Source organism: Castor canadensis, chromosome 10, assembly GCF_047511655.1.
Source record: "Castor canadensis chromosome 10, mCasCan1.hap1v2, whole genome shotgun sequence".
Classification (NCBI taxonomy): domain Eukaryota; kingdom Metazoa; phylum Chordata; class Mammalia; order Rodentia; family Castoridae; genus Castor; species Castor canadensis.
In genome coordinates this window covers 87,898,425-87,924,060 of record NC_133395.1, presented here as the reverse complement: position 1 = coordinate 87,924,060, position 25,636 = coordinate 87,898,425, and the positions used below count along the sequence as shown (strand labels likewise).

The following is a 25,636-nucleotide window of genomic DNA, read 5'->3' as shown; positions in this document are numbered from 1 at the left end:
TGGAGCAGCACCCGACTGAGGCTCCCTGCTTCTCTGTCCCCTGGCGTCTTGCCCTGGACCCAGTGCACCACCTTGTGGCGAGCCCAGGTGTGGCGCGTCCCGCTGTGGGGCCCGCTGGGGTGCAGGACCCACTTTCTCATGGCTTCCGCACGTCCCTCCCCGCCCGCCTGGAGGGCAGTTGGGGAGCGGTCCCCAACGTGGCCTGGGACCAACCTCGCTGGTGACCCGTGTCGCGGGCGCGCGCCCCAGGAGAGTGTGGGGAGGGGAGAGGATTCGGGGACGTAGCTGTGAGGATTCGGTGTGCGTGGGTCTGGCGGGTGGCCCGGACGGGGTCGGGGTCGTGGTCACGGTGGGTCGTTGTGGTGGTGGTGGTGGTGGTGGTGCTGGGGGTGGTGGTGGTGGTGGGGGGGGTGGTGGCGAAGTCCCCGAAGACAAAAGGAGCAGCGAGGGAGGGAGGAGCAAAAGCCTACAGCACCCGGTATTCCCAGGCGGTCTCCCATCCAAGTACTAACCAGGCCCGACCCTGCTTAGCTTCCGAGATCAGACGAGATCGGGCGCGTTCAGGGTGGTATGGCCGTAGACGCTAGCCGCCGCCTCCGGGAGCCCCAAGAGCCTGCCGAGGGCCCCGGCGTGCGTCTCCACGCTGCTCTCCTGGCACGGCTGGGAGTCCGGGTGGGGGCTGGCAGCCCGGGGCCAGCGGCCAGAGGCCCCGCGCGCCTGCTCGGGCAGCCGGTCTCGCCCAGGTGGCCGCTGGGTGGCTTTCTTCCCGAGGTGTCCTGCTGCCAGGACGAGGGTCAAGTTTTCTCGGGGGAAAATTTCTCAGTGCTCTCGGGCGCTTGTTCTTCTGGGAATGTCCACTGCTGTGGCCAAGGCGGGGGACGCACAGCTCGGGCCAGGGCAAGCAGCCGCCCTCCTCCGTCGCCTCCTGGAGCCGTATCCTTGGGTGGGTGCGTGGCTCCCAGCGGAGGTCTCGGGGACCCTTCCGGTCCTCTTCGTCCGGAAAGCGCCACTGCCCCTCCAGCCCATCAGGAAAACGGCAGCCGCGCCCTTCGCCGACCCGCTCCGCCCTCCTCCACACTCAGGGCCTGGGGCTGCGGGGCTGAATCGTGAGGCTTTCCAGCCCAGGACTTCACCTCTGGCCCCTTTCACACCCGGGATCTTGGGAAGAAGAAACAAAACCAAACACAGCCAAAGCCATCTCCTCCGACCCGGGGCCCCTCCACATCCCTTCCGATCCCGGGTTCCTGCCGGCCTCCCGGGGCGTTTCTCCCAGGCAGGCCTTCGCGGCCACTACACGGGGCTGAGCACTCGAGTCCTCGGGCGTCACGGGGCCCGCGGCCACGCCAAGCACGCACGACTCCCGGGTCTCGTCTGCTCCTGGGTGCCCTGGGCCTCTTCCCTGTGCCGCTGCTGGGTCTTGTGCCCCTGCTTGGCCTCCTTCAGACCCGGCCCCGTGCTACGCGGCCACGTGCTACAGGATCGTGCCAGCAGAACTGGCCCTGGCTGAGCCCCGTACCCACCCTCCTGCCATCCCTGGCCCTGCTAGCAAATGGCAGAGATCCTCTGGCCTCCGAGCCCAGACAAAAATCCTGATGCAGTTGGCCGAGGGGCCGCAAACCAAGGCTTCGCTTGTTCCCGCTCAGGCCCCAGCCATACCCTCTTGTCCTTCGGCTGCTCGTGTGTGGGGTGGGGGAGAGGAGGGTGCGTCCCCGTGCGTGCGTGCGTGGTCTGGGTGTCTCTGCGTGGTGTGTGTGTGTGTGTGTGTGTGTGTTAGATGCCGTGCCTGGTGTAGGTGGGGAAGAGCAAGCCCTCACACACAGAGCCCCATCACACACTGGGGCCGGGCCGAGGGGGTCAATCTGCTCGGCCTGATTGCGTTGGGCATACATTGCAGAAGGTGGGTTTTCCAAGGCGGAGCAGAGGGTCCCGGCACCTGAGGTTGTCCACGGGGAGAATGTCTGTTCCACGGGGGCAAGCGGTCCCTTCCGTCGTGCCCAAGCCCATGTGACCCCGAAGGCCAGGTGGCCCCGGTCCTTGAGCTGACTGAGGAGTGCTTTGAGACCCGGAGGGTGGCACAGGCGACTGGGCGCCAGCGGCGGCCCTCCCTCCCTTTGAGCGGGACGGGGAGCTGCCGCTGGCATCCGGAGCTCTGGCGGCCTGCGCCCTCTGTCCCTGTGACCGCAGGCTCTGCCGTGGGAGGCGGGATCCCACGTAGAGGTCGCGCGCTGGCTGCCCTGTCTTGGGTTGAGCGACGGAGCGCGACGTGGAGCAGCACCCGACTGAGGCTCCCTGCTTCTCTGTCCCCTGGCGTCTTGCCCTGGACCCAGTGCACCACCTTGTGGCGAGCCCAGGTGTGGCGCGTCCCGCTGTGGGGCCCGCTGGGGTGCAGGACCCACTTTCTCATGGCTTCCGCACGTCCCTCCCCGCCCGCCTGGAGGGCAGTTGGGGAGCGGTCCCCAACGTGGCCTGGGACCAACCTCGCTGGTGACCCGTGTCGCGGGCGCGCGCCCCAGGAGAGTGTGGGGAGGGGAGAGGATTCGGGGACGTAGCTGTGAGGATTCGGTGTGCGTGGGTCTGGCGGGTGGCCCGGACGGGGTCGGGGTCGTGGTCACGGTGGGTCGTTGTGGTGGTGGTGGTGCTGGGGGTGGTGGTGGTGGTGGGGGGGGTGGTGGCGAAGTCCCCGAAGACAAAAGGAGCAGCGAGGGAGGGAGGAGCAAAAGCCTACAGCACCCGGTATTCCCAGGCGGTCTCCCATCCAAGTACTAACCAGGCCCGACCCTGCTTAGCTTCCGAGATCAGACGAGATCGGGCGCGTTCAGGGTGGTATGGCCGTAGACGCTAGCCGCCGCCTCCGGGAGCCCCAAGAGCCTGCCGAGGGCCCCGGCGTGCGTCTCCACGCTGCTCTCCTGGCACGGCTGGGAGTCCGGGTGGGGGCTGGCAGCCCGGGGCCAGCGGCCAGAGGCCCCGCGCGCCTGCTCGGGCAGCCGGTCTCGCCCAGGTGGCCGCTGGGTGGCTTTCTTCCCGAGGTGTCCTGCTGCCAGGACGAGGGTCAAGTTTTCTCGGGGGAAAATTTCTCAGTGCTCTCGGGCGCTTGTTCTTCTGGGAATGTCCACTGCTGTGGCCAAGGCGGGGGACGCACAGCTCGGGCCAGGGCAAGCAGCCGCCCTCCTCCGTCGCCTCCTGGAGCCGTATCCTTGGGTGGGTGCGTGGCTCCCAGCGGAGGTCTCGGGGACCCTTCCGGTCCTCTTCGTCCGGAAAGCGCCACTGCCCCTCCAGCCCATCAGGAAAACGGCAGCCGCGCCCTTCGCCGACCCGCTCCGCCCTCCTCCACACTCAGGGCCTGGGGCTGCGGGGCTGAATCGTGAGGCTTTCCAGCCCAGGACTTCACCTCTGGCCCCTTTCACACCCGGGATCTTGGGAAGAAGAAACAAAACCAAACACAGCCAAAGCCATCTCCTCCGACCCGGGGCCCCTCCACATCCCTTCCGATCCCGGGTTCCTGCCGGCCTCCCGGGGCGTTTCTCCCAGGCAGGCCTTCGCGGCCACTACACGGGGCTGAGCACTCGAGTCCTCGGGCGTCACGGGGCCCGCGGCCACGCCAAGCACGCACGACTCCCGGGTCTCGTCTGCTCCTGGGTGCCCTGGGCCTCTTCCCTGTGCCGCTGCTGGGTCTTGTGCCCCTGCTTGGCCTCCTTCAGACCCGGCCCCGTGCTACGCGGCCACGTGCTACAGGATCGTGCCAGCAGAACTGGCCCTGGCTGAGCCCCGTACCCACCCTCCTGCCATCCCTGGCCCTGCTAGCAAATGGCAGAGATCCTCTGGCCTCCGAGCCCAGACAAAAATCCTGATGCAGTTGGCCGAGGGGCCGCAAACCAAGGCTTCGCTTGTTCCCGCTCAGGCCCCAGCCATACCCTCTTGTCCTTCGGCTGCTCGTGTGTGGGGTGGGGGAGAGGAGGGTGCGTCCCCGTGCGTGCGTGCGTGGTCTGGGTGTCTCTGCGTGGTGTGTGTGTGTGTGTGTGTGTGTGTGTTAGATGCCGTGCCTGGTGTAGGTGGGGAAGAGCAAGCCCTCACGCACAGAGCCCCATCACACACTGGGGCCGGGCCGAGGGGGTCAATCTGCTCGGCCTGATTGCGTTGGGCATACATTGCAGAAGGTGGGTTTTCCAAGGCGGAGCAGAGGGTCCCGGCACCTGAGGTTGTCCACGGGGAGAATGTCTGTTCCACGGGGGCAAGCGGTCCCTTCCGTCGTGCCCAAGCCCATGTGACCCCGAAGGCCAGGTGGCCCCGGTCCTTGAGCTGACTGAGGAGTGCTTTGAGACCCGGAGGGTGGCACAGGCGACTGGGCGCCAGCGGCGGCCCTCCCTCCCTTTGAGCGGGACGGGGAGCTGCCGCTGGCATCCGGAGCTCTGGCGGCCTGCGCCCTCTGTCCCTGTGACCGCAGGCTCTGCCGTGGGAGGCGGGATCCCACGTAGAGGTCGCGCGCTGGCTGCCCTGTCTTGGGTTGAGCGACGGAGCGCGACGTGGAGCAGCACCCGACTGAGGCTCCCTGCTTCTCTGTCCCCTGGCGTCTTGCCCTGGACCCAGTGCACCACCTTGTGGCGAGCCCAGGTGTGGCGCGTCCCGCTGTGGGGCCCGCTGGGGTGCAGGACCCACTTTCTCATGGCTTCCGCACGTCCCTCCCCGCCCGCCTGGAGGGCAGTTGGGGAGCGGTCCCCAACGTGGCCTGGGACCAACCTCGCTGGTGACCCGTGTCGCGGGCGCGCGCCCCAGGAGAGTGTTTGGAGGGGAGAGGATTCGGGGACGTAGCTGTGAGGATTCGGTGTGCGTGGGTCTGGCGGGTGGCCCGGACGGGGTCGGGGTCGTGGTCACGGTGGGTCGTTGTGGTGGTGGTGGTGGTGGTGGTGCTGGGGGTGGTGGTGGTGGTGGGGGGGGTGGTGGCGAAGTCCCCGAAGACAAAAGGAGCAGCGAGGGAGGGAGGAGCAAAAGCCTACAGCACCCGGTATTCCCAGGCGGTCTCCCATCCAAGTACTAACCAGGCCCGACCCTGCTTAGCTTCCGAGATCAGACGAGATCGGGCGCGTTCAGGGTGGTATGGCTGTAGACGCTAGCCGCCGCCTCCGGGAGCCCCAAGAGCCTGCCGAGGGCCCCGGCGTGCGTCTCCACGCTGCTCTCCTGGCACGGCTGGGAGTCCGGGTGGGGGCTGGCAGCCCGGGGCCAGCGGCCAGAGGCCCCGCGCGCCTGCTCGGGCAGCCGGTCTCGCCCAGGTGGCCGCTGGGTGGCTTTCTTCCCGAGGTGTCCTGCTGCCAGGACGAGGGTCAAGTTTTCTCGGGGGAAAATTTCTCAGTGCTCTCGGGCGCTTGTTCTTCTGGGAATGTCCACTGCTGTGGCCAAGGCGGGGGACGCACAGCTCGGGCCAGGGCAAGCAGCCGCCCTCCTCCGTCGCCTCCTGGAGCCGTATCCTTGGGTGGGTGCGTGGCTCCCAGCGGAGGTCTCGGGGACCCTTCCGGTCCTCTTCGTCCGGAAAGCGCCACTGCCCCTCCAGCCCATCAGGAAAACGGCAGCCGCGCCCTTCGCCGACCCGCTCCGCCCTCCTCCACACTCAGGGCCTGGGGCTGCGGGGCTGAATCGTGAGGCTTTCCAGCCCAGGACTTCACCTCTGGCCCCTTTCACACCCGGGATCTTGGGAAGAAGAAACAAAACCAAACACAGCCAAAGCCATCTCCTCCGACCCGGGGCCCCTCCACATCCCTTCCGATCCCGGGTTCCTGCCGGCCTCCCGGGGCGTTTCTCCCAGGCAGGCCTTCGCGGCCACTACACGGGGCTGAGCACTCGAGTCCTCGGGCGTCACGGGGCCCGCGGCCAAGCCAAGCATGCACGACTCCCGGGTCTCGTCTGCTCCTGGGTGCCCTGGGCCTCTTCCCTGTGCCGCTGCTGGGTCTTGTGCCCCTGCTTGGCCTCCTTCAGACCCGGCCCCGTGCTACGCGGCCACGTGCTACAGGATCGTGCCAGCAGAACTGGCCCTGGCTGAGCCCCGTACCCACCCTCCTGCCATCCCTGGCCCTGCTAGCAAATGGCAGAGATCCTCTGGCCTCCGAGCCCAGACAAAAATCCTGATGCAGTTGGCCGAGGGGCCGCAAACCAAGGCTTCGCTTGTTCCCGCTCAGGCCCCAGCCATACCCTCTTGTCCTTCGGCTGCTCGTGTGTGGGGTGGGGGAGAGGAGGGTGCGTCCCCGTGCGTGCGTGCGTGGTCTGGGTGTCTCTGCGTGGTGTGTGTGTGTGTGTGTGTGTGTGTTAGATGCCGTGCCTGGTGTAGGTGGGGAAGAGCAAGCCCTCACGCACAGAGCCCCATCACACACTGGGGCCGGGCCGAGGGGGTCAATCTGCTTGGCCTGATTGCGTTGGGCATACATTGCAGAAGGTGGGTTTTCCAAGGCGGAGCAGAGGGTCCCGGCACCTGAGGTTGTCCACGGGGAGAATGTCTGTTCCACGGGGGCAAGCGGTCCCTTCCGTCGTGCCCAAGCCCATGTGACCCCGAAGGCCAGGTGGCCCCGGTCCTTGAGCTGACTGAGGAGTGCTTTGAGACCCGGAGGGTGGCACAGGCGACTGGGCGCCAGCGGCGGCCCTCCCTCCCTTTGAGCGGGACGGGGAGCTGCCGCTGGCATCCGGAGCTCTGGCGGCCTGCGCCCTCTGTCCCTGTGACCGCAGGCTCTGCCGTGGGAGGCGGGATCCCACGTAGAGGTCGCGCGCTGGCTGCCCTGTCTTGGGTTGAGCGACGGAGCGCGACGTGGAGCAGCACCCGACTGAGGCTCCCTGCTTCTCTGTCCCCTGGCGTCTTGCCCTGGACCCAGTGCACCACCTTGTGGCGAGCCCAGGTGTGGCGCGTCCCGCTGTGGGGCCCGCTGGGGTGCAGGACCCACTTTCTCATGGCTTCCGCACGTCCCTCCCCGCCCGCCTGGAGGGCAGTTGGGGAGCGGTCCCCAACGTGGCCTGGGACCAACCTCGCTGGTGACCCGTGTCGCGGGCGCGCGCCCCAGGAGAGTGTGGGGAGGGGAGAGGATTCGGGGACGTAGCTGTGAGGATTCGGTGTGCGTGGGTCTGGCGGGTGGCCCGGACGGGGTCGGGGTCGTGGTCACGGTGGGTCGTTGTGGTGGTGGTGGTGGTGGTGGTGCTGGGGGTGGTGGTGGTGGTGGGGGGGGTGGTGGCGAAGTCCCCGAAGACAAAAGGAGCAGCGAGGGAGGGAGGAGCAAAAGCCCACAGCACCCGGTATTCCCAGGCGGTCTCCCATCCAAGTACTAACCAGGCCCGACCCTGCTTAGCTTCCGAGATCAGACGAGATCGGGCGCGTTCAGGGTGGTATGGCCGTAGACGCTAGCCGCCGCCTCCGGGAGCCCCAAGAGCCTGCCGAGGGCCCCGGCGTGCGTCTCCACGCTGCTCTCCTGGCACGGCTGGGAGTCCGGGTGGGGGCTGGCAGCCCGGGGCCAGCGGACAGAGGCCCCGCGCGCCTGCTCGGGCAGCCGGTCTCGCCCAGGTGGCCGCTGGGTGGCTTTCTTCCCGAGGTGTCCTGCTGCCAGGACGAGGGTCAAGTTTTCTCGGGGGAAAATTTCTCAGTGCTCTCGGGCGCTTGTTCTTCTGGGAATGTCCACTGCTGTGGCCAAGGCGGGGGACGCACAGCTCGGGCCAGGGCAAGCAGCCGCCCTCCTCCGTCGCCTCCTGGAGCCGTATCCTTGGGTGGGTGCGTGGCTCCCAGCGGAGGTCTCGGGGACCCTTCCGGTCCTCTTCGTCCGGAAAGCGACACTGCCCCTCCAGCCCATCAGGAAAACGGCAGCCGCGCCCTTCGCCGACCCGCTCCGCCCTCCTCCACACTCAGGGCCTGGGGCTGCGGGGCTGAATCGTGAGGCTTTCCAGCCCAGGACTTCACCTCTGGCCCCTTTCACACCCGGGATCTTGGGAAGAAGAAACAAAACCAAACACAGCCAAAGCCATCTCCTCCGACCCGGGGCCCCTCCACATCCCTTCCGATCCCGGGTTCCTGCCGGCCTCCCGGGGCGTTTCTCCCAGGCAGGCCTTCGCGGCCACTACACGGGGCTGAGCACTCGAGTCCTCGGGCGTCACGGGGCCCGCGGCCACGCCAAGCACGCACGACTCCCGGGTCTCGTCTGCTCCTGGGTGCCCTGGGCCTCTTCCCTGTGCCGCTGCTGGGTCTTGTGCCCCTGCTTGGCCTCCTTCAGACCCGGCCCCGTGCTACGCGGCCACGTGCTACAGGATCGTGCCAGCAGAACTGGCCCTGGCTGAGCCCCGTACCCACCCTCCTGCCATCCCTGGCCCTGCTAGCAAATGGCAGAGATCCTCTGGCCTCCGAGCCCAGACAAAAATCCTGATGCAGTTGGCCGAGGGGCCGCAAACCAAGGCTTCGCTTGTTCCCGCTCAGGCCCCAGCCATACCCTCTTGTCCTTCGGCTGCTCATGTGTGGGGTGGGGGAGAGGAGGGTGCGTCCCCGTGCGTGCGTGCGTGGTCTGGGTGTCTCTGCGTGGTGTGTGTGTGTGTGTGTGTGTGTGTGTGTGTGTGTGTGTGTGTTAGATGCCGTGCCTGGTGTAGGTGGGGAAGAGCAAGCCCTCACGCACAGAGCCCCATCACACACTGGGGCCGGGCCGAGGGGGTCAATCTGCTCGGCCTGATTGCGTTGGGCATACATTGCAGAAGGTGGGTTTTCCAAGGCGGAGCAGAGGGTCCCGGCACCTGAGGTTGTCCACGGGGAGAATGTCTGTTCCACGGGGGCAAGCGGTCCCTTCCGTCGTGCCCAAGCCCATGTGACCCCGAAGGCCAGGTGGCCCCGGTCCTTGAGCTGACTGAGGAGTGCTTTGAGACCCGGAGGGTGGCACAGGCGACTGGGCGCCAGCGGCGGCCCTCCCTCCCTTTGAGCGGGACGGGGAGCTGCCGCTGGCATCCGGAGCTCTGGCGGCCTGCGCCCTCTGTCCCTGTGACCGCAGGCTCTGCCGTGGGAGGCGGGATCCCACGTAGAGGTCGCGCGCTGGCTGCCCTGTCTTGGGTTGAGCGACGGAGCGCGACGTGGAGCAGCACCCGACTGAGGCTCCCTGCTTCTCTGTCCCCTGGCGTCTTGCCCTGGACCCAGTGCACCACCTTGTGGCGAGCCCAGGTGTGGCGCGTCCCGCTGTGGGGCCCGCTGGGGTGCAGGACCCACTTTCTCATGGCTTCCGCACGTCCCTCCCCGCCCGCCTGGAGGGCAGTTGGGGAGCGGTCCCCAACGTGGCCTGGGACCAACCTCGCTGGTGACACGTGTCGCGGGCGCGCGCCCCAGGAGAGTGTGGGGAGGGGAGAGGATTCGGGGACGTAGCTGTGAGGATTCGGTGTGCGTGGGTCTGGCGGGTGGCCCGGACGGGGTCGGGGTCGTGGTCACGGTGGGTCGTTGTGGTGGTGGTGGTGGTGGTGCTGGGGGTGGTGGTGGTGGGGGGGGGGTGGTGGCGAAGTCCCCGAAGACAAAAGGAGCAGCGAGGGAGGGAGGAGCAAAAGCCTACAGCACCCGGTATTCCCAGGCGGTCTCCCATCCAAGTACTAACCAGGCCCGACCCTGCTTAGCTTCCGAGATCAGACGAGATCGGGCGCGTTCAGGGTGGTATGGCCGTAGACGCTAGCCGCCGCCTCCGGGAGCCCCAAGAGCCTGCCGAGGGCCCCGGCGTGCGTCTCCACGCTGCTCTCCTGGCACGGCTGGGAGTCCGGGTGGGGCCTGGCAGCCCGGGGCCAGCGGCCAGAGGCCCCGCGCGCCTGCTCGGGCAGCCGGTCTCGCCCAGGTGGCCGCTGGGTGGCTTTCTTCCCGAGGTGTCCTGCTGCCAGGACGAGGGTCAAGTTTTCTCGGGGGAAAATTTCTCAGTGCTCTCGGGCGCTTGTTCTTCTGGGAATGTCCACTGCTGTGGCCAAGGCGGGGGACGCACAGCTCGGGCCAGGGCAAGCAGCCGCCCTCCTCCGTCGCCTCCTGGAGCCGTATCCTTGGGTGGGTGCGTGGCTCCCAGCGGAGGTCTCGGGGACCCTTCCGGTCCTCTTCGTCCGGAAAGCGACACTGCCCCTCCAGCCCATCAGGAAAACGGCAGCCGCGCCCTTCGCCGACCCGCTCCGCCCTCCTCCACACTCAGGGCCTGGGGCTGCGGGGCTGAATCGTGAGGCTTTCCAGCCCAGGACTTCACCTCTGGCCCCTTTCACACCCGGGATCTTGGGAAGAAGAAACAAAACCAAACACAGCCAAAGCCATCTCCTCCGACCCGGGGCCCCTCCACATCCCTTCCGATCCCGGGTTCCTGCCGGCCTCCCGGGGCGTTTCTCCCAGGCAGGCCTTCGCGGCCACTACACGGGGCTGAGCACTCGAGTCCTCGGGCGTCACGGGGCCCGCGGCCACGCCAAGCACGCACGACTCCCGGGTCTCGTCTGCTCCTGGGTGCCCTGGGCCTCTTCCCTGTGCCGCTGCTGGGTCTTGTGCCCCTGCTTGGCCTCCTTCAGACCCGGCCCCGTGCTACGCGGCCACGTGCTACAGGATCGTGCCAGCAGAACTGGCCCTGGCTGAGCCCCGTACCCACCCTCCTGCCATCCCTGGCCCTGCTAGCAAATGGCAGAGATCCTCTGGCCTCCGAGCCCAGACAAAAATCCTGATGCAGTTGGCCGAGGGGCCGCAAACCAAGGCTTCGCTTGTTCCCGCTCAGGCCCCAGCCATACCCTCTTGTCCTTCGGCTGCTCGTGTGTGGGGTGGGGGAGAGGAGGGTGCGTCCCCGTGCGTGCGTGCGTGGTCTGGGTGTCTCTGCGTGGTGTGTGTGTGTGTGTGTGTGTGTGTGTTAGATGCCGTGCCTGGTGTAGGTGGGGAAGAGCAAGCCCTCACGCACAGAGCCCCATCACACACTGGGGCCGGGCCGAGGGGGTCAATCTGCTCGGCCTGATTGCGTTGGGCATACATTGCAGAAGGTGGGTTTTCCAAGGCGGAGCAGAGGGTCCCGGCACCTGAGGTTGTCCACGGGGAGAATGTCTGTTCCACGGGGGCAAGCGGTCCCTTCCGTCGTGCCCAAGCCCATGTGACCCCGAAGGCCAGGTGGCCCCGGTCCTTGAGCTGACTGAGGAGTGCTTTGAGACCCGGAGGGTGGCACAGGCGACTGGGCGCCAGCGGCGGCCCTCCCTCCCTTTGAGCGGGACGGGGAGCTGCCGCTGGCATCCGGAGCTCTGGCGGCCTGCGCCCTCTGTCCCTGTGACCGCAGGCTCTGCCGTGGGAGGCGGGATCCCACGTAGAGGTCGCGCGCTGGCTGCCCTGTCTTGGGTTGAGCGACGGAGCGCGACGTGGAGCAGCACCCGACTGAGGCTCCCTGCTTCTCTGTCCCCTGGCGTCTTGCCCTGGACCCAGTGCACCACCTTGTGGCGAGCCCAGGTGTGGCGCGTCCCGCTGTGGGGCCCGCTGGGGTGCAGGACCCACTTTCTCATGGCTTCCGCACGTCCCTCCCCGCCCGCCTGGAGGGCAGTTGGGGAGCGGTCCCCAACGTGGCCTGGGACCAACCTCGCTGGTGACCCGTGTCGCGGGCGCGCGCCCCAGGAGAGTGTTTGGAGGGGAGAGGATTCGGGGACGTAGCTGTGAGGATTCGGTGTGCGTGGGTCTGGCGGGTGGCCCGGACGGGGTCGGGGTCGTGGTCACGGTGGGTCGTTGTGGTGGTGGTGGTGGTGGTGGTGCTGGGGGTGGTGGTGGTGGTGGGGGGGGTGGTGGCGAAGTCCCCGAAGACAAAAGGAGCAGCGAGGGAGGGAGGAGCAAAAGCCTACAGCACCCGGTATTCCCAGGCGGTCTCCCATCCAAGTACTAACCAGGCCCGACCCTGCTTAGCTTCCGAGATCAGACGAGATCGGGCGCGTTCAGGGTGGTATGGCTGTAGACGCTAGCCGCCGCCTCCGGGAGCCCCAAGAGCCTGCCGAGGGCCCCGGCGTGCGTCTCCACGCTGCTCTCCTGGCACGGCTGGGAGTCCGGGTGGGGGCTGGCAGCCCGGGGCCAGCGGCCAGAGGCCCCGCGCGCCTGCTCGGGCAGCCGGTCTCGCCCAGGTGGCCGCTGGGTGGCTTTCTTCCCGAGGTGTCCTGCTGCCAGGACGAGGGTCAAGTTTTCTCGGGGGAAAATTTCTCAGTGCTCTCGGGCGCTTGTTCTTCTGGGAATGTCCACTGCTGTGGCCAAGGCGGGGGACGCACAGCTCGGGCCAGGGCAAGCAGCCGCCCTCCTCCGTCGCCTCCTGGAGCCGTATCCTTGGGTGGGTGCGTGGCTCCCAGCGGAGGTCTCGGGGACCCTTCCGGTCCTCTTCGTCCGGAAAGCGCCACTGCCCCTCCAGCCCATCAGGAAAACGGCAGCCGCGCCCTTCGCCGACCCGCTCCGCCCTCCTCCACACTCAGGGCCTGGGGCTGCGGGGCTGAATCGTGAGGCTTTCCAGCCCAGGACTTCACCTCTGGCCCCTTTCACACCCGGGATCTTGGGAAGAAGAAACAAAACCAAACACAGCCAAAGCCATCTCCTCCGACCCGGGGCCCCTCCACATCCCTTCCGATCCCGGGTTCCTGCCGGCCTCCCGGGGCGTTTCTCCCAGGCAGGCCTTCGCGGCCACTACACGGGGCTGAGCACTCGAGTCCTCGGGCGTCACGGGGCCCGCGGCCAAGCCAAGCATGCACGACTCCCGGGTCTCGTCTGCTCCTGGGTGCCCTGGGCCTCTTCCCTGTGCCGCTGCTGGGTCTTGTGCCCCTGCTTGGCCTCCTTCAGACCCGGCCCCGTGCTACGCGGCCACGTGCTACAGGATCGTGCCAGCAGAACTGGCCCTGGCTGAGCCCCGTACCCACCCTCCTGCCATCCCTGGCCCTGCTAGCAAATGGCAGAGATCCTCTGGCCTCCGAGCCCAGACAAAAATCCTGATGCAGTTGGCCGAGGGGCCGCAAACCAAGGCTTCGCTTGTTCCCGCTCAGGCCCCAGCCATACCCTCTTGTCCTTCGGCTGCTCGTGTGTGGGGTGGGGGAGAGGAGGGTGCGTCCCCGTGCGTGCGTGCGTGGTCTGGGTGTCTCTGCGTGGTGTGTGTGTGTGTGTGTGTGTGTGTTAGATGCCGTGCCTGGTGTAGGTGGGGAAGAGCAAGCCCTCACGCACAGAGCCCCATCACACACTGGGGCTGGGCCGAGGGGGTCAATCTGCTTGGCCTGATTGCGTTGGGCATACATTGCAGAAGGTGGGTTTTCCAAGGCGGAGCAGAGGGTCCCGGCACCTGAGGTTGTCCACGGGGAGAATGTCTGTTCCACGGGGGCAAGCGGTCCCTTCCGTCGTGCCCAAGCCCATGTGACCCCGAAGGCCAGGTGGCCCCGGTCCTTGAGCTGACTGAGGAGTGCTTTGAGACCCGGAGGGTGGCACAGGCGACTGGGCGCCAGCGGCGGCCCTCCCTCCCTTTGAGCGGGACGGGGAGCTGCCGCTGGCATCCGGAGCTCTGGCGGCCTGCGCCCTCTGTCCCTGTGACCGCAGGCTCTGCCGTGGGAGGCGGGATCCCACGTAGAGGTCGCGCGCTGGCTGCCCTGTCTTGGGTTGAGCGACGGAGCGCGACGTGGAGCAGCACCCGACTGAGGCTCCCTGCTTCTCTGTCCCCTGGCGTCTTGCCCTGGACCCAGTGCACCACCTTGTGGCGAGCCCAGGTGTGGCGCGTCCCGCTGTGGGGCCCGCTGGGGTGCAGGACCCACTTTCTCATGGCTTCCGCACGTCCCTCCCCGCCCGCCTGGAGGGCAGTTGGGGAGCGGTCCCCAACGTGGCCTGGGACCAACCTCGCTGGTGACCCGTGTCGCGGGCGCGCGCCCCAGGAGAGTGTGGGGAGGGGAGAGGATTCGGGGACGTAGCTGTGAGGATTCGGTGTGCGTGGGTCTGGCGGGTGGCCCGGACGGGGTCGGGGTCGTGGTCACGGTGGGTCGTTGTGGTGGTGGTGGTGGTGGTGGTGCTGGGGGTGGTGGTGGTGGTGGGGGGGGTGGTGGCGAAGTCCCCGAAGACAAAAGGAGCAGCGAGGGAGGGAGGAGCAAAAGCCCACAGCACCCGGTATTCCCAGGCGGTCTCCCATCCAAGTACTAACCAGGCCCGACCCTGCTTAGCTTCCGAGATCAGACGAGATCGGGCGCGTTCAGGGTGGTATGGCCGTAGACGCTAGCCGCCGCCTCCGGGAGCCCCAAGAGCCTGCCGAGGGCCCCGGCGTGCGTCTCCACGCTGCTCTCCTGGCACGGCTGGGAGTCCGGGTGGGGGCTGGCAGCCCGGGGCCAGCGGACAGAGGCCCCGCGCGCCTGCTCGGGCAGCCGGTCTCGCCCAGGTGGCCGCTGGGTGGCTTTCTTCCCGAGGTGTCCTGCTGCCAGGACGAGGGTCAAGTTTTCTCGGGGGAAAATTTCTCAGTGCTCTCGGGCGCTTGTTCTTCTGGGAATGTCCACTGCTGTGGCCAAGGCGGGGGACGCACAGCTCGGGCCAGGGCAAGCAGCCGCCCTCCTCCGTCGCCTCCTGGAGCCGTATCCTTGGGTGGGTGCGTGGCTCCCAGCGGAGGTCTCGGGGACCCTTCCGGTCCTCTTCGTCCGGAAAGCGACACTGCCCCTCCAGCCCATCAGGAAAACGGCAGCCGCGCCCTTCGCCGACCCGCTCCGCCCTCCTCCACACTCAGGGCCTGGGGCTGCGGGGCTGAATCGTGAGGCTTTCCAGCCCAGGACTTCACCTCTGGCCCCTTTCACACCCGGGATCTTGGGAAGAAGAAACAAAACCAAACACAGCCAAAGCCATCTCCTCCGACCCGGGGCCCCTCCACATCCCTTCCGATCCCGGGTTCCTGCCGGCCTCCCGGGGCGTTTCTCCCAGGCAGGCCTTCGCGGCCACTACACGGGGCTGAGCACTCGAGTCCTCGGGCGTCACGGGGCCCGCGGCCACGCCAAGCACGCACGACTCCCGGGTCTCGTCTGCTCCTGGGTGCCCTGGGCCTCTTCCCTGTGCCGCTGCTGGGTCTTGTGCCCCTGCTTGGCCTCCTTCAGACCCGGCCCCGTGCTACGCGGCCACGTGCTACAGGATCGTGCCAGCAGAACTGGCCCTGGCTGAGCCCCGTACCCACCCTCCTGCCATCCCTGGCCCTGCTAGCAAATGGCAGAGATCCTCTGGCCTCCGAGCCCAGACAAAAATCCTGATGCAGTTGGCCGAGGGGCCGCAAACCAAGGCTTCGCTTGTTCCCGCTCAGGCCCCAGCCATACCCTCTTGTCCTTCGGCTGCTCATGTGTGGGGTGGGGGAGAGGAGGGTGCGTCCCCGTGCGTGCGTGCGTGGTCTGGGTGTCTCTGCGTGGTGTGTGTGTGTGTGTGTGTGTGTGTGTGTGTGTGTGTGTGTGTTAGATGCCGTGCCTGGTGTAGGTGGGGAAGAGCAAGCCCTCACGCACAGAGCCCCATCACACACTGGGGCCGGGCCGAGGGGGTCAATCTGCTCGGCCTGATTGCGTTGGGCATACATTGCAGAAGGTGGGTTTTCCAAGGCGGAGCAGAGGGTCCCGGCACCTGAGGTTGTCCACGGGGAGAATGTCTGTTCCACGGGGGCAAGCGGTCCCTTCCGTCGTGCCCAAGCCCATGTGACCCCGAAGGCCAGGTGGCCCCGGTCCTTGAGCTGACTGAGGAGTGCTTTGAGACCCGGAGGGTGGCACAGGCGACTGGGCGCCAGCGGCGGCCCTCCCTCCCTTTGAGCGGGACGGGGAGCTGCCGCTGGCATCCGGAGCTCTGGCGGCCTGCGCCCTCTGTCCCTGTGACCGCAGGCTCTGCCGTGGGAGGCGGGATCCCACGTAGAGGTCGCGCGCTGGCTGCCCTGTCTTGGGTTGAGCGACGGAGCGCGACGTGGAGCAGCACCCGACTGAGGCTCCCTGCTTCTCTGTCCCCTGGCGTCTTGCCCTGGACCCAGTGCACCACCTTGTGGCGAGCCCAGGTGTGGCGCGTCCCGCTGTGGGGCCCGCTGGGGTGCAGGACCCACTTTCTCATGGCTTCCGCACGTCCCTCCCCGCCCGCCTGGAGGGCAGTTGGGGAGCGGTCCCCAACGTGGCCTGGGACCAACCTCGCTGGTGACACGTGTCGCGGGCGCGCGCCCCAGGAGAGTGTGGGGAGGGGAGAGGATTCGGGGACGTAGCTGTGAGGATTCGGTGTGCGTGGGTCTGGCGGGTGGCCCGGACGGGGTCGGGGTCGTGGTCACGGTGGGTCGTTGTGGTGGTGGTGGTGGTGGTGCTGGGGGTGGTGGTGGTGGGGGGGGGGTGGTGGCGAAGTCCCCGAAGACAAAAGGAGCAGCGAGGGAGGGAGGAGCAAAAGCCTACAGCACCCGGTATTCCCAGGCGGTCTCCCATCCAAGTACTAACCAGGCCCGACCCTGCTTAGCTTCCGAGATCAGACGAGATCGGGCGCGTTCAGGGTGGTATGGCCGTAGACGCTAGCCGCCGCCTCCGGGAGCCCCAAGAGCCTGCCGAGGGCCCCGGCGTGCGTCTCCACGCTGCTCTCCTGGCACGGCTGGGAGTCCGGGTGGGGCCTGGCAGCCCGGGGCCAGCGGCCAGAGGCCCCGCGCGCCTGCTCGGGCAGCCGGTCTCGCCCAGGTGGCCGCTGGGTGGCTTTCTTCCCGAGGTGTCCTGCTGCCAGGACGAGGGTCAAGTTTTCTCGGGGGAAAATTTCTCAGTGCTCTCGGGCGCTTGTTCTTCTGGGAATGTCCACTGCTGTGGCCAAGGCGGGGGACGCACAGCTCGGGCCAGGGCAAGCAGCCGCCCTCCTCCGTCGCCTCCTGGAGCCGTATCCTTGGGTGGGTGCGTGGCTCCCAGCGGAGGTCTCGGGGACCCTTCCGGTCCTCTTCGTCCGGAAAGCGCCACTGCCCCTCCAGCCCATCAGGAAAACGGCAGCCGCGCCCTTCGCCGACCCGCTCCGCCCTCCTCCACACTCAGGGCCTGGGGCTGCGGGGCTGAATCGTGAGGCTTTCCAGCCCAGGACTTCACCTCTGGCCCCTTTCACACCCGGGATCTTGGGAAGAAGAAACAAAACCAAACACAGCCAAAGCCATCTCCTCCGACCCGGGGCCCCTCCACATCCCTTCCGATCCCGGGTTCCTGCCGGCCTCCCGGGGCGTTTCTCCCAGGCAGGCCTTCGCGGCCACTACACGGGGCTGAGCACTCGAGTCCTCGGGCGTCACGGGGCCCGCGGCCACGCCAAGCACGCACGACTCCCGGGTCTCGTCTGCTCCTGGGTGCCCTGGGCCTCTTCCCTGTGCCGCTGCTGGGTCTTGTGCCCCTGCTTGGCCTCCTTCAGACCCGGCCCCGTGCTACGCGGCCACGTGCTACAGGATCGTGCCAGCAGAACTGGCCCTGGCTGAGCCCCGTACCCACCCTCCTGCCATCCCTGGCCCTGCTAGCAAATGGCAGAGATCCTCTGGCCTCCGAGCCCAGACAAAAATCCTGATGCAGTTGGCCGAGGGGCCGCAAACCAAGGCTTCGCTTGTTCCCGCTCAGGCCCCAGCCATACCCTCTTGTCCTTCGGCTGCTCATGTGTGGGGTGGGGGAGAGGAGGGTGCGTCCCCGTGCGTGCGTGCGTGGTCTGGGTGTCTCTGCGTGGTGTGTGTGTGTGTGTGTGTGTGTGTGTGTGTGTGTGTGTGTGTGTTAGATGCCGTGCCTGGTGTAGGTGGGGAAGAGCAAGCCCTCACGCACAGAGCCCCATCACACACTGGGGCCGGGCCGAGGGGGTCAATCTGCTCGGCCTGATTGCGTTGGGCATACATTGCAGAAGGTGGGTTTTCCAAGGCGGAGCAGAGGGTCCCGGCACCTGAGGTTGTCCACGGGGAGAATGTCTGTTCCACGGGGGCAAGCGGTCCCTTCCGTCGTGCCCAAGCCCATGTGACCCCGAAGGCCAGGTGGCCCCGGTCCTTGAGCTGACTGAGGAGTGCTTTGAGACCCGGAGGGTGGCACAGGCGACTGGGCGCCAGCGGCGGCCCTCCCTCCCTTTGAGCGGGACGGGGAGCTGCCGCTGGCATCCGGAGCTCTGGCGGCCTGCGCCCTCTGTCCCTGTGACCGCAGGCTCTGCCGTGGGAGGCGGGATCCCACGTAGAGGTCGCGCGCTGGCTGCCCTGTCTTGGGTTGAGCGACGGAGCGCGACGTGGAGCAGCACCCGACTGAGGCTCCCTGCTTCTCTGTCCCCTGGCGTCTTGCCCTGGACCCAGTGCACCACCTTGTGGCGAGCCCAGGTGTGGCGCGTCCCGCTGTGGGGCCCGCTGGGGTGCAGGACCCACTTTCTCATGGCTTCCGCACGTCCCTCCCCGCCCGCCTGGAGGGCAGTTGGGGAGCGGTCCCCAACGTGGCCTGGGACCAACCTCGCTGGTGACCCGTGTCGCGGGCGCGCGCCCCAGGAGAGGGTGGGGAGGGGAGAGGATTCGGGGACGTAGCTGTGAGGATTCGGTGTGCGTGGGTCTGGCGGGTGGCCCGGACGGGGTCGGGGTCGTGGTCACGGTGGGTCGTTGTGGTGGTGGTGGTGGTGGTGGTGCTGGGGGTGGTGGTGGTGGTGGGGGGGGGTGGTGGCGAAGTCCCCGAAGACAAAAGGAGCAGCGAGGGAGGGAGGAGCAAAAGCCTACAGCACCCGGTATTCCCAGGCGGTCTCCCATCCAAGTACTAACCAGGCCCGACCCTGCTTAGCTTCCGAGATCAGACGAGATCGGGCGCGTTCAGGGTGGTATGGCCGTAGACGCTAGCCGCCGCCTCCGGGAGCCCCAAGAGCCTGCCGAGGGCCCCGGCGTGCGTCTCCACGCTGCTCTCCTGGCACGGCTGGGAGTCCGGGTGGGGGCTGGCAGCCCGGGGCCAGCGGCCAGAGGCCCCGCGCGCCTGCTCGGGCAGCCGGTCTCGCCCAGGTGGCCGCTGGGTGGCTTTCTTCCCGAGGTGTCCTGCTGCCAGGACGAGGGTCAAGTTTTCTCGGGGGAAAATTTCTCAGTGCTCTCGGGCGCTTGTTCTTCTGGGAATGTCCACTGCTGTGGCCAAGGCGGGGGACGCACAGCTCGGGCCAGGGCAAGCAGCCGCCCTCCTCCGTCGCCTCCTGGAGCCGTATCCTTGGGTGGGTGCGTGGCTCCCAACGGAGGTCTCGGGGACCCTTCCGGTCCTCTTCGTCCGGAAAGCGCCACTGCCCCTCCAGCCCATCAGGAAAACGGCAGCCGCGCCCTTCGCCGACCCGCTCCGCCCTCCTCCACACTCAGGGCCTGGGGCTGCGGGGCTGAATCGTGAGGCTTTCCAGCCCAGGACTTCACCTCTGGCCCCTTTCACACCCGGGATCTTGGGAAGAAGAAACAAAACCAAACACAGCCAAAGCCATCTCCTCCGACCCGGGGCCCCTCCACATCCCTTCCGATCCCGGGTTCCTGCCGGCCTCCCGGGGCGTTTCTCCCAGGCAGGCCTTCGCGGCCACTACACGGGGCTGAGCACTCGAGTCCTCGGGCGTCACGGGGCCCGCGGCCACGCCAAGCACGCACGACTCCCGGGTCTCGTCTGCTCCTGGGTGCCCTGGGCCTCTTCCCTGTGCCGCTGCTGGGTCTTGTGCCCCTGCTTGGCCTCCTTCAGACCCGGCCCCGTGCTACGCGGCCACGTGCTACAGGATCGTGCCAGCAGAACTGGCCCTGGCTGAGCCCCGTACCCACCCTCCTGCCATCCCTGGCCCTGCTAGCAAATGGCAGAGATCCTCTGGCCTCCGAGCCCAGACAAAAATCCTGATGCAGTTGGCCGAGGGGCCGCAAACCAAGGCTTCGCTTGTTCCCGCTCAGGCCCCAGCCATACCCTCTTGTCCTTCGGCTGCTCGTGTGTGGGGTGGGGGAGAGGAGGGTGCGTCCCCGTGCGTGCGTGCGTGGTCTGGGTGTCTCTGCGTGGTGTGTGTGTGTTAGATGCCGTGCCTGGTGTAGGTGGGGAAGAGCAAGCCCTCACGCACAGAGCCCCATCACACACTGGGGCCGGGCCGAGGGGGTCAATCTGCTCGGCCTGATTGCGTTGGGCATACATTGCAGAAGGTGGGTTTTCCAAGGCGGAGCAGAGGGTCCCGGCACCTGAGGTTGTCCACGGGGAGAATGTCTGTTCCACGGGGGCAAGCGGTCCCTTCCGTCGTGCCCAAGCCCATGTGACCCCGAAGGCCAGGTGGCCCCGGTCCTTGAGCTGACTGAGGAGTGCTTTGAGACCCGGAGGGTGGCACAGGCGACTGGGCGCCAGCGGCGGCCCTCCCTCCCTTTGAGCGGGACGGGGAGCTGCCGCTGGCATCCGGAGCTCTGGCGGCCTGCGCCCTCTGTCCCTGTGACCGCAGGCTCTGCCGTGGGAGGCGGGATCCCACGTAGAGGTCGCGCGCTGGCTGCCCTGTCTTGGGTTGAGCGACGGAGGGCGACGTGGAGCAGCACCCGACTGAGGCTCCCTGCTTCTCTGTCCCCTGGCGTCTTGCCCTGGACCCAGTGCACCACCTTGTGGCGAGCCCAGGTGTGGCGCGTCCCGCTGTGGGGCCCGCTGGGTTGCAGGACCCACTTTCTCATGGCTTCCGCACGTCCCTCCCCGCCCGCCTGGAGGGCAGTTGGGGAGCGGTCCCCAACGTGGCCTGGGACCAACCTCGCTGGTGACCCGTGTCGCGGGCGCGCGCCCCAGGAGAGTGTGGGGAGGGGAGAGGATTCGGGGACGTAGCTGTGAGGATTCGGTGTGCGTGGGTCTGGCGGGTGGCCCGGACGGGGTCGGGGTCGTGGTCACGGTGGGTCGTTGTGGTGGTGGTGGTGGTGGTGGTGCTGGGGGTGGTGGTGGTGGTGGGGGGGGTGGTGGCGAAGTCCCCGAAGACAAAAGGAGCAGCGAGGGAGGGAGGAGCAAAAGCCTACAGCACCCGGTATTCCCAGGCGGTCTCCCATCCAAGTACTAACCAGGCCCGACCCTGCTTAGCTTCCGAGATCAGACGAGATCGGGCGCGTTCAGGGTGGTATGGCCGTAGACGCTAGCCGCCGCCTCCGGGAGCCCCAAGAGCCTACCGAGGTACCCGGCGTGCGTCTCCACGCTGCTCTCCTGGCACGGCTGGGAGTCCGGGTGGGGGCTGGCAGCCCGGGGCCAGCGGCCAGAGGCCCCGCGCGCCTGCTCGGGCAGCCGGTCTCGCCCAGGTGGCCGCTGGGTGGCTTTCTTCCCGAGGTGTCCTGCTGCCAGGACGAGGGTCAAGTTTTCTCGGGGGAAAATTTCTCAGTGCTCTCGGGCGCTTGTTCTTCTGGGAATGTCCACTGCTGTGGCCAAGGCGGGGGACGCACAGCTCGGGCCAGGGCAAGCAGCCGCCCTCCTCCGTCGCCTCCTGGAGCCGTATCCTTGGGTGGGTGCGTGGCTCCCAGCGGAGGTCTCGGGGACCCTTCCGGTCCTCTTCGTCCGGAAAGCGCCACTGCCCCTCCAGCCCATCAGGAAAACGGCAGCCGCGCCCTTCGCCGACCCGCTCCGCCCTCCTCCACACTCAGGGCCTGGGGCTGCGGGGCTGAATCGTGAGGCTTTCCAGCCCAGGACTTCACCTCTGGCCCCTTTCACACCCGGGATCTTGGGAAGAAGAAACAAAACCAAACACAGCCAAAGCCATCTCCTCCGACCCGGGGCCCCTCCACATCCCTTCCGATCCCGGGTTCCTGCCGGCCTCCCGGGGCGTTTCTCCCAGGCAGGCCTTCGCGGCCACTACACGGGGCTGAGCACTCGAGTCCTCGGGCGTCACGGGGCCCGCGGCCACGCCAAGCACGCACGACTCCCGGGTCTCGTCTGCTCCTGGGTGCCCTGGGCCTCTTCCCTGTGCCGCTGCTGGGTCTTGTGCCCCTGCTTGGCCTCCTTCAGACCCGGCCCCGTGCTACGCGGCCACGTGCTACAGGATCGTGCCAGCAGAACTGGCCCTGGCTGAGCCCCGTACCCACCCTCCTGCCATCCCTGGCCCTGCTAGCAAATGGCAGAGATCCTCTGGCCTCCGAGCCCAGACAAAAATCCTGATGCAGTTGGCCGAGGGGCCGCAAACCAAGGCTTTGCTTGTTCCCGCTCAGGCCCCAGCCATACCCTCTTGTCCTTCGGCTGCTCGTGTGTGGGGTGGGGGAGAGGAGGGTGCGTCCCCGTGCGTGCGTGCGTGGTCTGGGTGTCTCTGCGTGGTGTGTGTGTGTGTGTGTGTGTGTGTGTGTGTGTTAGATGCCGTGCCTGGTGTAGGTGGGGAAGAGCAAGCCCTCACGCACAGAGCCCCATCACACACTGGGGCCGGGCCGAGGGGGTCAATCTGCTCGGCCTGATTGCGTTGGGCATACATTGCAGAAGGTGGGTTTTCCAAGGCGGAGCAGAGGGTCCCGGCACCTGAGGTTGTCCACGGGGAGAATGTCTGTTCCACGGGGGCAAGCGGTCCCTTCCGTCGTGCCCAAGCCCATGTGACCCCGAAGGCCAGGTGGCCCCGGTCCTTGAGCTGACTGAGGAGTGCTTTGAGACCCGGAGGGTGGCACAGGCGACTGGGCGCCAGCGGCGGCCCTCCCTCCCTTTGAGCGGGACGGGGAGCTGCCGCTGGCATCCGGAGCTCTGGCGGCCTGCGCCCTCTGTCCCTGTGACCGCAGGCTCTGCCGTGGGAGGCGGGATCCCACGTAGAGGTCGCGCGCTGGCTGCCCTGTCTTGGGTTGAGCGACGGAGCGCGACGTGGAGCAGCACCCGACTGAGGCTCCCTGCTTCTCTGTCCCCTGGCGTCTTACCCTGGACCCAGTGCACCACCTTGTGGCGAGCCCAGGTGTGGCGCGTCCCGCTGTGGGGCCCGCTGGGGTGCAGGACCCACTTTCTCATGGCTTCCGCACGTCCCTCCCCGCCCGCCTGGAGGGCAGTTGGGGAGCGGTCCCCAACGTGGCCTGGGACCAACCTCGCTGGTGACCCGTGTCGCGGGCGCGCGCCCCAGGAGAGTGTGGGGAGGGGAGAGGATTCGGGGACGTAGCTGTGAGGATTCGGTGTGCGTGGGTCTGGCGGGTGGCCCGGACGGGGTCGGGGTCGTGGTCACGGTGGGTCGTTGTGGTGGTGGTGGTGGTGGTGGTGCTGGGGGTGGTGGTGGTGGTGGGGGGGGTGGTGGCGAAGTCCCCGAAGACAAAAGGAGCAGCGAGGGAGGGAGGAGCAAAAGCCTACAGCACCCGGTATTCCCAGGCGGTCTCCCATTCAAGTACTAACCAGGCCCGACCCTGCTTAGCTTCCGAGATCAGACGAGATCGGGCGCGTTCAGGGTGGTATGGCCGTAGACGCTAGCCGCCGCCTCCGGGAGCCCCAAGAGCCTGCCGAGGGCCCCGGCGTGCGTCTCCACGCTGCTCTCCTGGCACGGCTGGGAGTCCGGGTGGGGGCTGGCAGCCCGGGGCCAGCGGCCAGAGGCCCCGCGCGCCTGCTCGGGCAGCCGGTCTCGCCCAGGTGGCCGCTGGGTGGCTTTCTTCCCGAGGTGTCCTGCTGCCAGGACGAGGGTCAAGTTTTCTCGGGGGAAAATTTCTCAGTGCTCTCGGGCGCTTGTTCTTCTGGGAATGTCCACTGCTGTGGCCAAGGCGGGGGACGCACAGCTCGGGCCAGGGCAAGCAGCCGCCCTCCTCCGTCGCCTCCTGGAGCCGTATCCTTGGGTGGGTGCGTGGCTCCCAGCGGAGGTCTCGGGGACCCTTCCGGTCCTCTTCGTCCGGAAAGCGCCACTGCCCCTCCAGCCCACCAGGAAAACGGCAGCCGCGCCCTTCGCCGACCCGCTCCGCCCTCCTCCACACTCAGGGCCTGGGGCTGCGGGGCTGAATCGTGAGGCTTTCCAGCCCAGGACTTCACCTCTGGCCCCTTTCACACCCGGGATCTTGGGAAGAAGAAACAAAACCAAACACAGCCAAAGCCATCTCCTCCGACCCGGGGCCCCTCCACATCCCTTCCGATCCCGGGTTCCTGCCGGCCTCCCGGGGCGTTTCTCCCAGGCAGGCCTTCGCGGCCACTACACGGGGCTGAGCACTCGAGTCCTCGGGCGTCACGGGGCCCGCGGCCACGCCAAGCACGCACGACTCCCGGGTCTCGTCTGCTCCTGGGTGCCCTGGGCCTCTTCCCTGTGCCGCTGCTGGGTCTTGTGCCCCTGCTTGGCCTCCTTCAGACCCGGCCCCGTGCTACGCGGCCACGTGCTACAGGATCGTGCCAGCAGAACTGGCCCTGGCTGAGCCCCGTACCCACCCTCCTGCCATCCCTGGCCCTGCTAGCAAATGGCAGAGATCCTCTGGCCTCCGAGCCCAGACAAAAATCCTGATGCAGTTGGCCGAGGGGCCGCAAACCAAGGCTTCGCTTGTTCCCGCTCAGGCCCCAGCCATACCCTCTTGTCCTTCGGCTGCTCGTGTGTCGGGTGGGGGAGAGGAGGGTGCGTCCCCGTGCGTGCGTGCGTGGTCTGGGTGTCTCTGCGTGGTGTGTGTGTGTGTGTGTGTGTGTGTTAGATGCCGTGCCTGGTGTAGGTGGGGAAGAGCAAGCCCTCACGCACAGAGCCCCATCACACACTGGGGCCGGGCCGAGGGGGTCAATCTGCTCGGCCTGATTGCGTTGGGCATACATTGCAGAAGGTGGGTTTTCCAAGGCGGAGCAGAGGGTCCCGGCACCTGAGGTTGTCCACGGGGAGAATGTCTGTTCCACGGGGGCAAGCGGTCCCTTCCGTCGTGCCCAAGCCCATGTGACCCCGAAGGCCAGGTGGCCCCGGTCCTTGAGCTGACTGAGGAGTGCTTTGAGACCCGGAGGGTGGCACAGGCGACTGGGCGCCAGCGGCGGCCCTCCCTCCCTTTGAGCGGGACGGGGAGCTGCCGCTGGCATCCGGAGCTCTGGCGGCCTGCGCCCTCTGTCCCTGTGACCGCAGGCTCTGCCGTGGGAGGCGGGATCCCACGTAGAGGTCGCGCGCTGGCTGCCCTGTCTTGGGTTGAGCGACGGAGCGCGACGTGGAGCAGCACCCGACTGAGGCTCCCTGCTTCTCTGTCCCCTGGCGTCTTGCCCTGGACCCAGTGCACCACCTTGTGGCGAGCCCAGGTGTGGCGCGTCCCGCTGTGGGGCCCGCTGGGGTGCAGGACCCACTTTCTCATGGCTTCCGCACGTCCCTCCCCGCCCGCCTGGAGGGCAGTTGGGGAGCGGTCCCCAACGTGGCCTGGGACCAACCTCGCTGGTGACCCGTGTCGCGGGCGCGCGCCCCAGGAGAGTGTGGGGAGGGGAGAGGATTCGGGGACGTAGCTGTGAGGATTCGGTGTGCGTGGGTCTGGCGGGTGGCCCGGACGGGGTCGGGGTCGTGGTCACGGTGGGTCGTTGTGGTGGTGGTGGTGGTGGTGGTGCTGGGGGTGGTGGTGGTGGTGGGGGGGGTGGTGGCGAAGTCCCCGAAGACAAAAGGAGCAGCGAGGGAGGGAGGAGCAAAAGCCTACAGCACCCGGTATTCCCAGGCGGTCTCCCATCCAAGTACTAACCAGGCCCGACCCTGCTTAGCTTCCGAGATCAGACGAGATCGGGCGCGTTCAGGGTGGTATGGCCGTAGACGCTAGCCGCCGCCTCCGGGAGCCCCAAGAGCCTGCCGAGGGCCCCGGCGTGCGTCTCCACGCTGCTCTCCTGGCACGGCTGGGAGTCCGGGTGGGGGCTGGCAGCCCGGGGC

The 25,636-nt window shown here is 67.7% G+C and overlaps 12 non-coding genes across 12 annotated transcripts; all 12 read right to left on the bottom strand.

The window, feature by feature from the left end:
• Positions 1 to 463: 463 nt before the first annotated feature.
• LOC141411697 (5S ribosomal RNA) lies at positions 464 to 582 on the bottom strand. The gene has a single exon (XR_012436536.1). It is a non-coding gene; the product is annotated as a 5S ribosomal RNA (ribosomal RNA).
• A 2,136-nt stretch (positions 583 to 2,718) lies between these two features.
• On the bottom strand, positions 2,719 to 2,837 carry LOC141411696 (5S ribosomal RNA). Its single transcript, XR_012436535.1, has one exon. It is a non-coding gene; the product is annotated as a 5S ribosomal RNA (ribosomal RNA).
• A 2,147-nt stretch (positions 2,838 to 4,984) lies between these two features.
• LOC141412342 (5S ribosomal RNA) lies at positions 4,985 to 5,103 on the bottom strand. The gene has a single exon (XR_012437180.1). It is a non-coding gene; the product is annotated as a 5S ribosomal RNA (ribosomal RNA).
• A 2,145-nt stretch (positions 5,104 to 7,248) lies between these two features.
• On the bottom strand, positions 7,249 to 7,367 carry LOC141412517 (5S ribosomal RNA). The gene has a single exon (XR_012437359.1). It is a non-coding gene; the product is annotated as a 5S ribosomal RNA (ribosomal RNA).
• Positions 7,368 to 9,526: 2,159 nt separating this feature from the next.
• Positions 9,527 to 9,645, bottom strand: LOC141411695 (5S ribosomal RNA). The gene has a single exon (XR_012436534.1). It is a non-coding gene; the product is annotated as a 5S ribosomal RNA (ribosomal RNA).
• Positions 9,646 to 11,792: 2,147 nt separating this feature from the next.
• On the bottom strand, positions 11,793 to 11,911 carry LOC141412341 (5S ribosomal RNA). Its single transcript, XR_012437179.1, has one exon. It is a non-coding gene; the product is annotated as a 5S ribosomal RNA (ribosomal RNA).
• A 2,145-nt stretch (positions 11,912 to 14,056) lies between these two features.
• On the bottom strand, positions 14,057 to 14,175 carry LOC141412516 (5S ribosomal RNA). The gene has a single exon (XR_012437358.1). It is a non-coding gene; the product is annotated as a 5S ribosomal RNA (ribosomal RNA).
• Positions 14,176 to 16,334: 2,159 nt separating this feature from the next.
• On the bottom strand, positions 16,335 to 16,453 carry LOC141411694 (5S ribosomal RNA). Its single transcript, XR_012436533.1, has one exon. It is a non-coding gene; the product is annotated as a 5S ribosomal RNA (ribosomal RNA).
• Positions 16,454 to 18,619: 2,166 nt separating this feature from the next.
• On the bottom strand, positions 18,620 to 18,738 carry LOC141411693 (5S ribosomal RNA). The gene has a single exon (XR_012436532.1). It is a non-coding gene; the product is annotated as a 5S ribosomal RNA (ribosomal RNA).
• A 2,131-nt stretch (positions 18,739 to 20,869) lies between these two features.
• LOC141411692 (5S ribosomal RNA) lies at positions 20,870 to 20,988 on the bottom strand. Its single transcript, XR_012436531.1, has one exon. It is a non-coding gene; the product is annotated as a 5S ribosomal RNA (ribosomal RNA).
• A 2,153-nt stretch (positions 20,989 to 23,141) lies between these two features.
• On the bottom strand, positions 23,142 to 23,260 carry LOC141412509 (5S ribosomal RNA). The gene has a single exon (XR_012437351.1). It is a non-coding gene; the product is annotated as a 5S ribosomal RNA (ribosomal RNA).
• Positions 23,261 to 25,405: 2,145 nt separating this feature from the next.
• On the bottom strand, positions 25,406 to 25,524 carry LOC141411691 (5S ribosomal RNA). Its single transcript, XR_012436530.1, has one exon. It is a non-coding gene; the product is annotated as a 5S ribosomal RNA (ribosomal RNA).
• Positions 25,525 to 25,636: the final 112 nt, after the last annotated feature.